General features: G+C 32.4%; 1 protein-coding gene across 1 annotated transcript in view; it reads right to left on the reverse strand.

The window, feature by feature from the left end:
• Nucleotides 1-18,194, reverse strand: part of LOC132697925 (probable G-protein coupled receptor B0563.6) — a 52,452-nt gene that overhangs the window by 18,483 nt on the left and 15,775 nt on the right. The window lies entirely within an intron of this gene.

The raw sequence follows: 18,194 nt of genomic DNA on the forward strand, positions 1-18,194 counted from the left end.
AAAAATATTTTTTTAAAAAAATTAGTAGTGCGCCCTATTCGTGGACACCACTGCACTTCGTAATTTTAATTTATTCAAAAAAGGCTACCATATTTCAACAAAATCGGTCACGCGATGTGTAATATATATACGTACAAATAAAAATATAAATTATATATATATATATATATATATATATATATATATATATATATATATAAATTCAAAGGATATCGGGTAGTGGTCCGTGGTTAAAAAAAAAAAAAACAAAGAAAATAGAAAGCACCTTTTTCTTTAACACTCAATATTTTGTCAATTTATCTGTTGACATATATCACATAGTTCCTCAAAACAATACTCTACAGTTAAGGTGAATGAACGAAGCGACATAATGAAACAACCGGGCTTTATAATTGTTGACACATTGCAATATGTTGGGATTGCTGTAGTGAAATTCATGTCCTGTTTTTATGTAATATTCAACCACTGCACAAGTATTCTTATGAATACGGCAATCACTTTTGTGTTGTGTTAAACGTTGTTTCAACCACTGTGAGGTCTGTCCAATATAACAGCCTTGACAATCCAAACACGACAATCGATATATGACATTAGTATATAGTATAGTAGAGGAGTTGGTTCTTTGACCCTACCAAAAAGTTTTGATTAGTTTAGTTAGTTCAGTATTTTATTTGGTAATTTTTATTTATTATTGACAAAAATGTTGAAAAATTTTTTCAGGTTATTTTGAACAAAACTTTCATGGCTCAAATGTGGAACTCTGTTTTTTATGCCTATAATTGTGTTATATTTTTGACTCTGCGGATGAGAAGAATAATAATTGATAAATCTACCTGAGACAGTTTCTGTATACTAAGTGTTTATCCGATTGTTTCATTATGTCGCTTCGTTCATTTACCTTAACTGTAGAGTATTGTTTTGAGGAAATATGTGGTAAACTCTAATTTTGTAAGTAATTCTCACGATTGTTTTAATTGTCTGTTATATATTTTGACCTGTTGTTTTCATTAAATTTTAGTTGACCCCTGAAGAACTCAACAAATAAATTGACGAATTATTGAGTGTTAAAGAAAAAGGAGCTTTCTATTTTCTTTGTTTTTTTTTTTAACCACGCAACGCTACCCGATATCCTTTGAATTCAAATATAATTAGAGCGTCTTGAGCAGGAAATATGCTTTCAGCGTCACCATCGTATATCCATTCCAAAGACCGGCATGATAAACATTAGCGTTGCCGCTTTTTCAAGTTAAATGTTTGGATATCAAGGTATTGGTTTTTGGTGCCTCCCAGGGTTACTTGCGGCTATGAAAATGAAAATTGGGATGTCAAAATATGTTTAAATGTTTTTGCCCACTATAATGCCATATATTACGACCTTAACTGTTGCTATACATAAAATACATAATTTCTTGTAGATATTTCATTAATAACCTATATAAGTTTGTTTATACTTGTGCATGACATAAAGGCATAAAAAAGTATTCTCCTATAGATTTATTGAAATGCCTATAAGAAAATGTTTTTTGAATGTGCCCAAATGTGTGCAAATTTCAAATAATATTACTAATTTAGGTTAACATACCTGAACTCTTTTACAGAAAGAATAATGGTGTTATCATTCATTGTTGTTATTGATTACAAAGGAAATTTGACTTACTTTTGTAGGCTGGCCGCCTGCAACAAAACAAATTAATAAGTTTTTACAGGCTGCCATTGATAACACACATGCGTGCAATCCAGCCGCCACCTTTCAAAACCTTTATTATGTGTTAATGCATATTATTTCATTCTTGAAATTAATTAACCAAATAAAGTCGCTTTTCTGAACAAATACTGTACTAAACATCCAAATATAAGACCAGATTGCAGAATTATCAGACGATTTTCCCAAGTGCAGAGTAAAAAAATTATATAAATAACATTTGCCCTAGAGCACTGCAGATGTATAAAAAAAATAAATAAATATTTTATCAATCATGCAGTTAAATGGGAGACTTTTATGGTAGACAAGCTTTAGTAAAAAGTGCCTAAATGTTTTTGGTATTCTCCAGTTCTCCAGTTAAAAAGTACCTCGACATTACACTGTAGAACAGAGTTTTCCAAGTCGGTACAATATTTAATTTTTTATTTTGGAAACATTTCGATTGTTTTTTGCGAATCAAGCGCGTACCCGGGATGGAGTAAAATCGACCATCAGTTTTATTACTGGTGAATATCGTGTTATTTCCTTACTATACATATGTTCTCGGAACTTCTGGTATTGAAAAGGAGGAACATTGTATCGGATTCCCAAATTGATGACACGTAAAGACTTGAGTCGCGGTTAAGTTCATGTTTTTTGAGCCTAGTTCATATTTTTCCTCCAGTCTCTTCAATGTATTCTTTGCGGCACATGCATAGAATGCTAGTGGTATCTTTAACGGAATTTTGCCTTTGACCGATCGAAGATATTGAGATATTTTCGGAAAACTTATATTTCTTAAAAACTTTTGAGGTGGTCAGTGAGGTTTTGAATGTAAGAGTCCGAAAGCAACTTACCACTGTTGTCCTCCCTTTCATCGAAAACATCACTGACTACATATCAAAAGTTCTTAAAATATAATGTCATTTATATTTTTGAATTTATATATATATATATATATATATATATATATATATATATATATATAAGAAGAAGAAGAAAATAAACATTTTCGAAAGCTTGGTGTAGCACAAAAGCCTTTTATTTGAGCCCTCATCAGGACCGATACCCCAATTAACTAAAATTTGTTATATATATATATATATATATATATATATATATATATATATATATATATATATATATATATATATATATATATATATATATATATATATATATATATAAATTCAAAGGATATCGGGTAGTGGTCCGTGGTTAAAAAAAAAAAAAACAAAGAAAATAGAAAGCACCTTTTTCTTTAACACTCAATATTTTGTCAATTTATCTGTTGACATATATCACATAGTTCCTCAAAACAATACTCTACAGTTAAGGTGAATGAACGAAGCGACATAATGAAACAACCGGGCTTTATAATTGTTGACACATTGCAATATGTTGGGATTGCTGTAGTGAAATTCATGTCCTGTTTTTATGTAATATTCAACCACTGCACAAGTATTCTTATGAATACGGCAATCACTTTTGTGTTGTGTTAAACGTTGTTTCAACCACTGTGAGGTCTGTCCAATATAACAGCCTTGACAATCCAAACACGACAATCGATATATGACATTAGTATATAGTATAGTAGAGGAGTTGGTTCTTTGACCCTACCAAAAAGTTTTGATTAGTTTAGTTAGTTCAGTATTTTATTTGGTAATTTTTATTTATTATTGACAAAAATGTTGAAAAATTTTTTCAGGTTATTTTGAACAAAACTTTCATGGCTCAAATGTGGAACTCTGTTTTTTATGCCTATAATTGTGTTATATTTTTGACTCTGCGGATGAGAAGAATAATAATTGATAAATCTACCTGAGACAGTTTCTGTATACTAAGTGTTTATCCGATTGTTTCATTATGTCGCTTCGTTCATTTACCTTAACTGTAGAGTATTGTTTTGAGGAACTATGTGGTAAACTCTAATTTTGTAAGTAATTCTCACGATTGTTTTAATTGTCTGTTATATATTTTGACCTGTTGTTTTCATTAAATTTTAGTTGACCCCTGAAGAACTCAACAAATAAATTGACGAATTATTGAGTGTTAAAGAAAAAGGAGCTTTCTATTTTCTTTGTTTTTTTTTAACCACGCAACGCTACCCGATATCCTTTGAATTCAAATATAATTAGAGCGTCTTGAGCAGGAAATATGCTTTCAGCGTCACCATCGTATATCCATTCCAAAGACCGGCATGATAAACATTAGCGTTGCCGCTTTTTCAAGTTAAATGTTTGGATATCAAGGTATTGGTTTTTGGTGCCTCCCAGGGTTACTTGCGGCTATGAAAATGAAAATTGGGATGTCAAAATATGTTTAAATGTTTTTGCCCACTATAATGCCATATATTACGACCTTAACTGTTGCTATACATAAAATACATAATTTCTTGTAGATATTTCATTAATAACCTATATAAGTTTGTTTATACTTGTGCATGACATAAAGGCATAAAAAAGTATTCTCCTATAGATTTATTGAAATGCCTATAAGAAAATGTTTTTTGAATGTGCCCAAATGTGTGCAAATTTCAAATAATATTACTAATTTAGGTTAACATACCTGAACTCTTTTACAGAAAGAATAATGGTGTTATCATTCATTGTTGTTATTGATTACAAAGGAAATTTGACTTACTTTTGTAGGCTGGCCGCCTGCAACAAAACAAATTAATAAGTTTTTACAGGCTGCCATTGATAACACACATGCGTGCAATCCAGCCGCCACCTTTCAAAACCTTTATTATGTGTTAATGCATATTATTTCATTCTTGAAATTAATTAACCAAATAAAGTCGCTTTTCTGAACAAATACTGTACTAAACATCCAAATATAAGACCAGATTGCAGAATTATCAGACGATTTTCCCAAGTGCAGAGTAAAAAAATTATATAAATAACATTTGCCCTAGAGCACTGCAGATGTATAAAAAAAATAAATAAATATTTTATCAATCATGCAGTTAAATGGGAGACTTTTATGGTAGACAAGCTTTAGTAAAAAGTGCCTAAATGTTTTTGGTATTCTCCAGTTCTCCAGTTAAAAAGTACCTCGACATTACACTGTAGAACAGAGTTTTCCAAGTCGGTACAATATTTAATCTTTTATTTTGGAAACATTTCGATTGTTTTTTGCGAATCAAGCGCGTACCCGGGATGGAGTAAAATCGACCATCAGTTTTATTACTGGTGAATATCGTGTTATTTCCTTACTATACATATGTTCTCGGAACTTCTGGTATTGAAAAGGAGGAACATTGTATCGGATTCCCAAATTGATGACACGTAAAGACTTGAGTCGCGGTTAAGTTCATGTTTTTTGAGCCTAGTTCATATTTTTCCTCCAGTCTCTTCAATGTATTCTTTGCGGCACATGCATAGAATGCTAGTGGTATCTTTAACGGAATTTTGCCTTTGACCGATCGAAGATATTGAGATATTTTCGGAAAACTTATATTTCTTAAAAACTTTTGAGGTGGTCAGTGAGGTTTTGAATGTAAGAGTCCGAAAGCAACTTACCACTGTTGTCCTCCCTTTCATCGAAAACATCACTGACTACATATCAAAAGTTCTTAAAATATAATGTCAGAACCAGTAAATATGGTTTGTCCAAAAATCTCTCAAAAATTCCGTTTGAAATGACAGAAGTTTACAGCATTCCATGCATATGGCACGTAAAATTTTGTTCAACAGTAGTTCATGCCCTTCGTTTAGCTGCACCCCTCTCAAAAAATTTATAAACAGTTACAGAGTTAAATGAGAGCCAATTTCAGTTCAGTAACAAATAATGTGAGAGGGTTCAGCATTATATATTTTCATCTCATCTAACGCAAAAATTAATTTCAATTAAATGGCGTCTTTTACAATTGTAATGCAAAATGTAATTTATTTTGTAATGTTACGCCAATTATGCTACTAGAAGGCTCATCTCTTTTCCAGTGAACTAATTAAAATGAAAAGCTTAAAATACCCACAGGTAAACTACTAAAACTTTTTATTATGTTTACCAAATATCACTGAAATATCATTTTCGGAAGCTATAACAGTGAAATTCCAAAACAATGTAACCACATTTTGGTCTTAAACTTGAGAATTCTTCTCGTTTCGTTAAAGAGCTTTGGAATACCCCTAAAGTAACGTTTCTTATTTAAAAAATTATGTAATTGTAATAGGTCTATGTTTGGAATATAACGAAGATAATAAGCCTTATTTTTTCATGTTCTCATTCGAAAAAAAATTACAATGCATCCAAATAAAAAAGTGAAATATCTAACGGACTCGCAAAACTCTGTTCTCCAATGTTATGTAAATGTTAATTTAAAATTAAACCAACTGTTACGATCACTGGGAAAGCACTGCGTTATCTAGTATCTATTCTCAGAACCACTGAGCGCTTTAAGAACTTACACACACACTGCAGTATGGTAATAATAATAATACTAATAAAAATAATTGATAGTTTTAATTTTCGTTTCAATAGACCAAAACACTTTCACTCTTATCATGACAATTTACATTATTATCACTGAAGTCCAGAAGGCAGTGTTTTGATATTTTCTTTGTTTATAATTTTCTTGATTCGGGTATTTGTGTTAATTATTTTGTTTTTATACTCTTCGGAATAGTGTCAGTGTCCCGATTTTCATAACTAATTATCTTTCTATTTATCCTCTTATAAGTTGAGATAACTAATATATGTAACATATAATATTGTCAAAGATGATAGCAGAATTGAGTGATACTGAGATTGCTTATTGATTAGCGTTTTTTTTTATATTAGCGTTATTTGTTGTTGGCATTTTTAATTCGCGTGCCCTTATGAAATTCTGTAATTATTCTTATTGTTTCTAGTTCGTTGCAACTGGTTAAACGTCGTCAATACTAAAAACATTTAGACAGTATTCATTAGACGGTTTTAACTTTGCCATTAACTGCTTGTTTAATAGAATCTGCCATTACTGTTTGTATATATTTTCAGTGTTCTAAGGCAACAAAATAAGAGCAATCGTTTTGTGCATATCACTCTCCAGAAGAACGTCGTCTGCTATATTTAATAGTGCTGACGTGCAGCTGTACCCTTTTTGAAATCCTCAAAGTAACTGTTCTCTGTTACTGTAGAAAAACCAAGCAATCCATTACTCACCTTTTGTATTTTAAATGTAAAAAATAGTAAATTCTTATTAGGTGGACATCCAGTACCGTATTTCTTAAGTAATACTCCAGATACGCATAAAATGGCGTCATTTTGCATAAATTCCAAAATATAACTTTTTCTTGACTTCTACTGTTTACTGCAGCGTCCCTCGCACTTTCCAATGACCTCTTTATTGTTTGTCTGTGCGTGTAGTGTAGCTTTTGTATTCACTTCCAGTGGACGAACGCCCTTATGAGTAAAAAGTTTTTTTTTATTTGACAGCTTCTTAAATTTTTATTGACTAAATTCGAATTAAATTTCTTCCTTAAACGCCGTAAAAATTGAGAAAAGTCGCGGGCAAACTCGAAAATTTGCTCCCACGTGAATCAAGTTTCTCGACCTCGGATGAAAATAAAAATACGTTCTTGAAAACATTCAAATTGGGCAGTCGATACGAAACTTGCTCGCCGAAAAATTAATTGAAATCGGCTTCTTTGAGGCGTAAAACGAATGAATTTTTTATACGTATATTTTCGTATAAACATGAAAGGAAAACGCGGACAAAAAACATCGACGTATTCATAATTTTCCGGGTATATAAAAACTCCGGTCTTGTGACGTAGTGTTTGTCCTGGTAGTTCCAACGCTAGCGACGAACGACAGATCTAAATTAGCAACTAAATTCGGCACGAAAAGGAATAAAAATATAACAAGCAGTTTATCTGGCAATGAAGGAGCGGGTCTCGTATGCTTTGCGAGTTTTACAGCCCTTTCTTGTTTTACAACTTGTACGTTAGAGGAGTTGTAAAAGTTGAGGTAGGGCCTGGAATTTGGGGCAGGAACTTTACGCGACGATATGGTTCGTCACACAGGCAACACACAACCCTTTGTTTTTGTTGCTCTTAACGTAAAAAATTATTTCATCAGTATTGAGCTCATAAAAAAGAAAAATTTCTTCAAACCTTGCAATAACAACTGTGGCAATCAATTGACCTAATTCTCATGTTATCTATGAGGTGAGCTATCCTATAATTTTGTTTTGCAGATTGCAGGGAAAACAGTAGAGAAAGAGAACGTAATGTCTCTCGAGTGATATAACCAACAGAGCAATTTGTGTTGTGGACTTGCAATCGATAAAATTTTGCTTCAATATTGCATCATACAGAGCAGACATGAAGCTCATATGAAAACAACTCCAAATTTTACTTCCCCCCATTTAATCCGAAAGAGAGTCTCATTGAATTGTAAAATCGCCAATGCCTCACGCAGTGTAGGATGAGCACTATATTTAGAGTTGTCCGTGATCAAGACGAAATCAAAAAGAAATCTTCAAATTGTTGATTCTTGGTGTAAACTTAACATATTGCCATTGAATATTGACAAAAGTTTTTTGAACAGGGTTGGTTATATAGAGTATTATGTAGATCTCTTATAGACTGCTCTGAAATATCGCAGATCTTCCAACTCTCTCCACAAACTTTTTGGTTAAAAGTCCAGTCTTTAAAGCAATGGACATTTTTTCCAGGGGATTATTGTAGATTCGGTTTCGAGTTTTGTTTTTTTTTCTTCATGTTGCTTTTGGTTGGGTTGGTTTTTCCTATGTTGTTTTTGGGTACGTTTTCGACATTCGGAATTTTCATTTGACCTTGTAACTATACTTTGCGAATTAATTGTCTTTTCATTAGGTATGATGTCTGTTAGACAATAAACCTTATTATTTTTATTATTACTATCATTATAGGCTGTAAGCCTAGACTCGAGAACGATTATCAATTATTCAATGCAATAATTGATAATTGTAAAATAGACAGTAGCCAATTAGACAATTATAGCCGAAATAAAATTCTGCAGAAGGCAGCAGCGCTTTAAAAGCTACAGGGCTAATAATTCTGCTTAGTTAAGAGTGTTTCTTGTCTTACAGTTTCTAATTTATAAGCCCCTCTCCTTTTCGTCAACAAGGTGATGACTTTTTCCCCCCGAAACAGTCGGAGTTGTTTATTTGTTACAGGCTCATCTCTACCCGACTACCCCCGCAATTAAATCTCGTTCCAACCGAATCCTAAATTAGAACCAACCCTGCCAACCTGTTACAGGTATTAATTAAAGGTCTAACTTCTCAGAATAAAAGGGCTTATAAAGGGCTGTAAAGTCGGACGCGATTTTGTACCGCGGTTGGCGCTTTCGCCATTGTCAGATTGTTATTGCGTTTCGTTCGTTGACGTGTTTTGCATTAGAAATAAGCCCTTTCGTAGGGGCGAATAACAGCGGCTTACATAACCGTTTTTTTTATTTTGTATTAAGTTTCGCGATACTAAATTCGAAATTTGAATAATTTGAAATTTTTAAATTTGCAGCTGCGAGTTATCCAGAATCATTTTTTGTGAGTGAACAGTGCCACATCAAGTTCGAAAAAAAATAGAGCAGCTTTAAGTTCCGAGAGAGAGGAAGGATCATTCAAAGGGACACCTCTCATTTTCTCTTACCTTCTCAGTACTTCGCGGACTCCTAAGTTCCGAAAGTGCAGTCTCACCCATAATGTACGCTACGTGGGAAAATTATTTGTTTGTTAGAGAGCGGAAGAACTGTTAATGTGCGATCGATAATCTGTTATCAAACTACATTTCGATAAAAAAAAATAAATAAGAACTAAAAGTTCAGATTTTTACGAAATTATATATTTTGACATAACAATTGTTTCGACAACACCGAGGTGTCCTTATCAAATGTAATATTTACAAACTACCTGCTACTATATATACCGAAAAATGACCATAAAACCTTAATTAATCTGTTGGGAGAATTTAAGTTCAATAAAGGAGAGATATTAAATCTAATTGATCGTTAAGCAATACATTTGAATGTCTCATTTTTTAAATCTGAATGGCTTCCAATAAATTTAATTTTCTACTTTTTGTTGCTGTATGTAATATATCAAAATTGTCGTCAAAAATGTGTTTTTCTGTGTTTAAGTGTGTAGCATAATTAGAATCTAGACTATTGTTTTTAAACGCTCTTATAAATATAATATATAAATTCACTATCGAGATTGAACAGGATAACTCTATTAATTTTTTAGACTTAACTATTACGAAGGTGCAAAACAAATTAGATTTTTCAATATATCATAAACCTTCACACACGGAAACCGTCATACATAACAGCTCAAATCACCCTTATACACACAAAATGGCTGCATTTAACTCTTTTATACATAGACTTCTTAATACGCCACTCTCAACAGAAAATTACAACAAAGAACTTAATATCATTAAACAAATTGCACTGAACAACGGCTACAATCCGTCTATTATAGATAAAATTATAAATAAAAAACAAATACAGACAACAGTAAACTCTATTTGTCCGAAACCAAATACAGAACACGAACAATTTAAGACAATTACATACATAGGAGAACCTAGCGAAAAAGTTTCAAAACATTTGTCAAAATGTGGTTTAAAGATAGCTTTCAGAACTAACAACACAATAGGAAAATATTTAAAAAACAATAAATCGAAATGTCCAAAATCCCAAAAATCAGGTGTCTACATGTTGAAATGTGGATCTTGTCCTAAAATTTATGTTGGACAAACATATAGATCCTTCAAGAAACGCATTAACGATCATATAAGAGCGTTTAAAAACAATAGTCTAGATTCTAATTATGCTACACACTTAAACACAGAAAAACACATTTTTGACGACAATTTTGATATATTACATACAGCCACAAAAAGTAGAAAATTCAATTTATTGGAAGCCATGGAGATTAACAAAATGAGACATTCAAATGTATTGCTTAACGATTAATTAGATTTAATATATCTCCTTTATTGAACTTAAATTCTCGCAACAACACTAATTATTTTATGTTTATGTTTTATGGTCATTTTTCGGAATATATAGTAGCAGATAGTTTGTAAATATTACATTTGATAAAGACACGGTGTTGTCGAAACAATTGTCACGTCAAAATATATAATTTCATTAAAATCTGAACTTTTAGTTCCTATTTATTTTGATAAATGGATTTTCATCAAGTAAAAGCCTCCTCAGTTCAACATTTCGATAAGGTGCAAATAGGGGAAAATTCGGAAAAAGTTAATTGAAATAAGTATTTAGAGAATTAAATTCAAAATTTGGTGACGTAGGACGGATTTTTTTTTGAGAGGTGTGCTTTGTATAGTTATACAAAAATTATCTGAATATTAGCAACCAACATTTGAAGTTTGGTCCCTGTTCGGTTACGCAACAAAATTACGTATAAATGTGTCCTTCCAAACTGTATCATCTAGATCATTCTCGTTCTTCGAATCCTGTACTTCATGGTTGCTCCTTGAATATTTACCCAGTTCGTAAAGTAATAATCATGCCCCGACTTACCCAAAATTCCTTGTGGAAGATGTAACGGGTTGAAACGACTGCAAAGCACGACGTATACTTCAAGTCGCAGCAAAGACCGATCGCTAAGTGGTGTAGGCAGGTAAAATTAATAGAAAAAAAGAAAAGGTCTCCCTTCTGGGTAAAGCATGGGAAATACAGAGGCAAAGAACAATTGAGTTTTTGTTACATTGTCAAGGCATGTTTATACGTGATTGATATTTCAGCAATATTTAAATTATATCCTGAAACCAAAGCAATTCCTGAATTAAAAAACAAGAATTGTAAAAAAAATAATATCTTTGCACCTAGAATCCATTAATAAAGACGTTAAACTTAAGAAGAACACAAATACAAATGGAGAAACGGAAATACATCAGTCCCAATCACAGTGGTACTACAATCAGAGACAAACATGCTGACTTTTTAAAATGCCAACAAGGAAGACCACAACATAATACGTAGGTTTATGGGATATGTTTTCATTTTTAATTTTTCACTTTTAATTATAATAGTTACAAAGTAGTAGTAATTGAATAGTACTGATAAATCATTATTAATAGCGACTCATAGTTGCTAATAATAATTAAAAAACACATTGACAACTGCCAACCAAAATGGCTGATAAATGTGTTTCGTTAACAATGGAGCCTACATTAAATGGAAATATCGATGCAAAAATTATTGTTTTAATAATTTGAAAATTATTTTAGTCTCAGTCTCAGATTCTGTTTATTCACGTCTAGCGGCCTCGTCGCATAAGTTAGTAACAAATGAACAACAAATATTTATAAGCGACCCCACGCAAAATGTTTCACGACAGACGAAGGTAATTAATCGTTGTTCGCAGCTTTACGTCTAAATATAGAACCAATTAATCTAGTCTGCATCAGCACAAGTAATCCAAAGTCATAAACGTTTAACGATAATACCGACGGCGCGGGCACTAGCTAGAAATAAGCGAATAGGAGCGGGACGTACGTTCGGGAATTTCGGGAATCGTCGGAATTTATAATACGACACATCGTAAAACAGAAAGGGCTTATCATTTTTGCATCGTAATCATTTCTCGCGCCATATCTAGGATATTAGACGCGTTATAAATTTGCGTCATGCTTTATATACGCAAAGCGAAAAATATTCGTGCCTGAAACCGTATCGAAAATTTTCAGGGTCGGGAGATGCACTATCACCATTACTTTTCAACATGGCTGTAGAAAACATTGTACGAAAAGCCAACACAGAAACACTGCTATTTAGGAACCAAGGACCCCGTCTAATACTGGCGTACGCAGACGACATAGATATAGTGGGTAACTCAGCTATCAAGAGGACTTCGTCAAACTGGAAAATGCTGCCAAGCGACTAGGTCTAAGAATTAACGAAGACAAAACAAAGTACATGGTAACCACAAGAACAGAGCGCAGAGACAGAATAGGCCAAAATGTCTCTATGGACCAATACAACTTTGAGAGGGTCCACGAATTTAAAAATTTGGGAGCGACCATCACCTCAGACAACAACATTACGAAGGAAATTAATAATAGAATGCAGAATGCCAATGAAATCGAAAAATATATCTCGAAACACCAAGAAATTCCTATACCACGCAATTATTATGACACAGGTACGCGTGTGAGACATGGACATTGACAAAACAAAATGAGAACTGACTAAGAATTGCAGAGAGAAGAATTTTAAGGAGCATATACGGACCAACCAAAGATGATGTCACTCAACAGTATCGCATGAGAACGAACAGGGAATTGGAAGCAATATACAATCACCCACACATCGTCAAAATAATAAAGTAGGACAAACTGAGATGGGCAGGCCATGTCAGAAGGCAAAACGACCAGCGACTAATTAAATTAGTGTGGGAAGAAGTACCGGATGGTAGAAGACCGTTGGGAAGACCTAGATTGCGTTGGAGAGACAACCTAACAGAAGATCTAAATACGCTAAACATTGAACAGGTCGAAGAAATGATGATGGATCGGGACAGATGGAGGCAGATTGTGAAGTCACCCAAGACCCACCCTGGGTTGTAGAGCTACAGAGAAACAATGAGAGAGAGGGGGGGAGAGGCAGCATATTTGAATCTGAATTTTAACCCAAGATCATATTTCCTAGATATCATTCTTTATATTGCATGTTATTAGTATTATATTATCATCTTGTCTTTATTTTGTTTTAGTGTGTTTATTTTGTTTTAGTTTCGCAAAGTCACGTCTTTTTATCGGAATAGTGGTCCATGTTATAGGAAATTACACTCAGCAATGCTCCCTTCGACAAGTGCGGTACGTTTAGAGATCTGGATGTTGTGTTTGATACTTACTTTATGTTCATGGACTTAGATACTGGTCATATGTATATATCCTTGTTTACTTGTTTACACAAAGTTTATTAAGAGTAAATTAGAATATGCATCTGTTATATGGTCAGCTAAATGCTTAAAATATTTACATACATTTGAAGTTATATGGATATTATCCTTCAACATTATTTGATCAACATTTGTTACTTCAGCTGTTTATGTTAGACGGACTTATTCATTTGTGGTCACGCTGTATAAACTCGTTATTAATTCTATGGACGTCCGTCCCTACTGGAAGGAATCCCCCTTTTTTAATTCCACGCTGTAATTCACTCAGTGCTAACCTTTTGTTTTATAATTTTCAAGGTAGGTTACCAGATCAACAATATATCAAATGTGCATAAACTTGAACCAAATTGTGTGATATTAACTCTCACTTAAGTGACGTTTGTTTCTCAAGTTAAAAAGACTTTAAAGAATAATTAATTCAATTTCCGAACTCGCTTCTGTTTTTTTTTTCTTATTATTACTATAAATAATGTCAGGCTTTCAATAATAATATATATAAGCAGTACTAATTATTATTATAATTTCTTTTTTGAAGACATCATTTTGTTAGACATCTTGTATACGTTTAAATTTAAATAAAATTTTAGTCACATGTTTCCTTAACCAAAAATTATCGGTTATCAACTCTCTTGTTTACTATCTCAACCCGAGTTACTGAACCCAGAATTGAAGCACTTCTCTCCACATTAGAGATACGTATTAAGCATTCCATCATAAAATACACTTCCAAAGAAAATGAACAAGCGAAAGCAACACCACATTTACCCCTGTGGTCCTTCCTTATATTCAAATAATCACTGATTACATATCAAAAGTTCTTAAGAAATATAACGTTAAAACTAGATTTACCACTTGTTCAAAAATCTCTCAACTTCTTCGGTACTTCGAAATTCCATTTGAGATATCAGGAGTTTACAGCATTCTATGCATATGCGGCAAAGAATACATTGGAGAAACAGGAAAAATATCAACCAGGCTAAAAGAACATGAAATAGCCTTAACACTACGATAAATAAAATCATCAAATATTATTAAACAAAACTGACCAAAGAAAAATACGAGAATCCATAGAAATCTCAGTCATAAAAGACAATATTCATGCCCCTCCTTTAGTTCCCCTCCCCTGAAGCAATATATAAGCAGGTACAGGGTAGAGTGGGGAGAAGCCAACAGGATGATTGGCTAAACGTCAGCAAGTTCAATTTATTCATGTGTTGCATATTGTTGCAGTAATGTACATATACCGCAACTGAAAGTTTTTGTTAATAAAATAAATAAAATGGCTATTTCTTTTCTGGTTTTCACACTCAGTTAGTCTCTCAGTCACAATATTATTCTGATGAATAAATACCCAGCGTCTATATCTTCCTTCATCTGTTCAAGGTAGTACCGATAAAGGACGGCATGCATACATACATAAGTCGTAACTCAATTTGTTCACATTTGCGACGTCTGAGTTGCGCTAGATGCACAGTATAAATGATGACGATTATTCTTATTTCATCCGTCACTCTCTTTTTATTAGTTTTCTCTGTGGGATAAACCATAAAAAAAAGGAAAACACCTACCTACGTCATGCTCGTAACGTAAGTTTAACGGGGCGAGAGCTATATATCAGACGCGGCGTTTTCCATTGCCCGAAGGCGTATCAAAAGCGCAAACGTATTTTGGCAGTGAATTTATTCGAGTGTGTCTGACACGTCGTAAAAAGAGCAATAAATGTCTTCACCACGCCCCGCGAGAGATTAGAGCTACGGCAATTACGGCTGTACACTCTAAATTAAAGCGTTTGCAGACTAGGTCTGCCAGTCTCCACTTTTTAAATGTCCTCTGTTTCGCTATTATCAACGAAATCATCGCTCTATTCTCGATTTGTTTCTCTGAGAACATCGAACTAAGGCGAATTAAGGCAAATTTTACATTTATATAATATTTAATTACTTTTTTTATAGATAAATTCTTACTGAAATTATTGGCAATGAAATATCTGTTTTAAATATTTTAGTTTTTTTATAACTTAAAAAAACAGTCAGAAAATGGCAGTATTTTTTCAGTAGTATTTAAAAAAAAATTAATTTTTCATTTTTGTTACAACCATATCAATATATAAAGAATATTAAAATATTGATTTATTTTTATTTATAAATAATACATGTGTATTGTTTGTTATTATATATATAATCAGATGTATATATATTATTTAGATAATAACCAGCTGAGTTATTATTTATTCATAAAATAAAATCGGATCCGTCAATATACGATATGCTTTACTTACCCAAAAAAAATAACTTTCAGGATTTTACAGCATTCTAGTGCATATGGGGCAAAGAATACATTAGGAAGGCTTGTTGCTTTTCTGTTGCTCATTTATATAATATTTAATTACTTTTTTTATAGATAAATTTTTACTGAAATTATTGGCAATGAAATATCTTGAAATATATATTTTAAATATTTTAGTTTTTTATAACTTAAAAAAATAGTGAGAAAATGGCAGTATATTTTCAGTAGTATTTAAAAAAAACGTAATTTTTTTAATTTTTGTTACAACTATATCAATATATAAAGAATATTAATAATATTATTAATAATAATATAGTTTTTATTTATAAATAATAAATGTGTATTGTTTATTATTATTTATATAATCAGATGTATATATTTTATTGAGATAATAACCAGCTGAGTTATTATTTATTCATAAAATAAAATCGGATCCGTCAATATAAGACAACATATCAACATATAAAGAATATTAAAATATTGATTTATTTTTATTTATAAATAATAAATGTGTATTGTTTATTATTATTTATATAATCAGATGAATATATATTATTTAGATAATAACCAGCTGAGTTATTATTTATTCATAAAATAAAATCGGATCCGTCAATATACGATATGCTTTACTTACCCAAAAAAATAACTAGGCTAGAAGAACAGAAAGAACAGAAAGAAAGAAACTAAAATTCTTTCACCGATATTGGAATTAGTCATTCAATGTTTATGACCCCTCCTTTAGCCCCGTCTCTCACAAACACTGTATAGTAGGTACAGAGTACAGAGTAGGATGCAGTTTGAGTTCTGAAGAAGTCAATTGACGAAACGTCAGCAAATTTGATTCAGCAACAATCAACACAGGAGAAACACAAAAGATTTGTAAATAGTGAAACAATACCCATCCGCCTACCTCTAAATAAAATTTGTCTCTGCGTTGGTATAAACTAGACAACTTGGTGTAGTTTCTTGGAAAAACGCATCGCAACAAAATCGATTGATAAATAATAAAATAGATTTGATGTTTGGTAAAGTAATTAAAGCGAAGCTTTAGGGATAGATTGTGCACAAGTTGTTATAGTGTACCAAAACTTATTATAACTTCCTAATCGCTTTGCGCAGTATTTCCAGATTAAAGTTAATTTAAAGTTTTGATATCAAAAACGTTTCGGTTAAGTTTATAAAAGCTTCGTTGGCTAGACTATGCGCTTTAAAAATATATGTTTTTCGAATTTGAGTTATCCGATATCTCCTACCTTTTACGATATATTATTTTGTATAAATTAAATCAGAGACATCCATTTTATAGAGTATCGTCCGAGAAATGTTTATTAACCAAGCAAAACTTATTTTTTAACATTCTATGAACTCTATAAATTAGCGATGTGTTTTTTGAAACACACAGTTAATGAACAAATCAAAAACAGACTTATTTAGATTTGTTTGTATTACTAAACAAAAACTGTGCTCCTAGTGGCAATTTTAAACAGCGGAATTACAATACGAATTTCTGCCTTTGCGATTTGTCTCGTTCTTTTTAGTTCAAGTAGACCGAAGCTTGCATTACAACCTAACTCTGATGGTTGGACATCGACTATCAATCAATGGACTCTAAACGTAGCACAAAACACTCCGCATGATCAGCCGTGATCGCTTTAGAGCATTGTTCGTTAAAAAGAGGATTATCTATATAACTCGTCCAATTGTTAAAACTTGTTTGCCTCTGAAAATGCGGTTTGAACGCCATCCAATCGTCCGGTCTATACGATATGAAAAGCAAACAGGGAATAAAGAGGAAAACGGTTACTTCCTTTGTTTGCAGACGATGTCTTTTTTTACGCCGGAAGTCATTCGAAGCCGAATAAACACTGAAAGGTACTAAGCAGCGGCGTAACTTGAAAACCAACTTAAGACTCTTTAGCAAAACAGTCAGTGAAGTGGTTGAATCACAAACGAGCAGAGTGAAAATAATTTCTTCACAACTGCTGAGGAAAATACACAGCCGTATACTTGGTTGCATATCCGTGAAATATGTTGGAATGAGATGCAAGTAATGAGCGTTGAAAGGAAAACAATTTTCTTATCATTTCATAATTTTTTTCTGAGCAAAATTATTTTACTATTGTCGGAAAAATCATATTTATTACATAGAAAAAGGCACATTTAGTTCACTTGTACTAAAAATTCTACTATTTTACCATTCAAATGTCTTTCACATTTTTAGTAACGCTTATTACCTTCCAAAAAATTGTTTGGCAAATATGGATCCCGTTTGCGAAGAGATGCTCTCAGACACGCCACTGGGCCCGTCAATTCGCTGGAAGT

This window comes from Cylas formicarius, unplaced genomic scaffold (genome assembly GCF_029955315.1).
Source record: "Cylas formicarius isolate icCylForm1 unplaced genomic scaffold, icCylForm1.1 PGA_scaffold_2__14_contigs__length_35257938, whole genome shotgun sequence".
In the NCBI taxonomy this organism is placed as follows: Eukaryota; Metazoa; Arthropoda; class Insecta; order Coleoptera; family Brentidae; genus Cylas; species Cylas formicarius.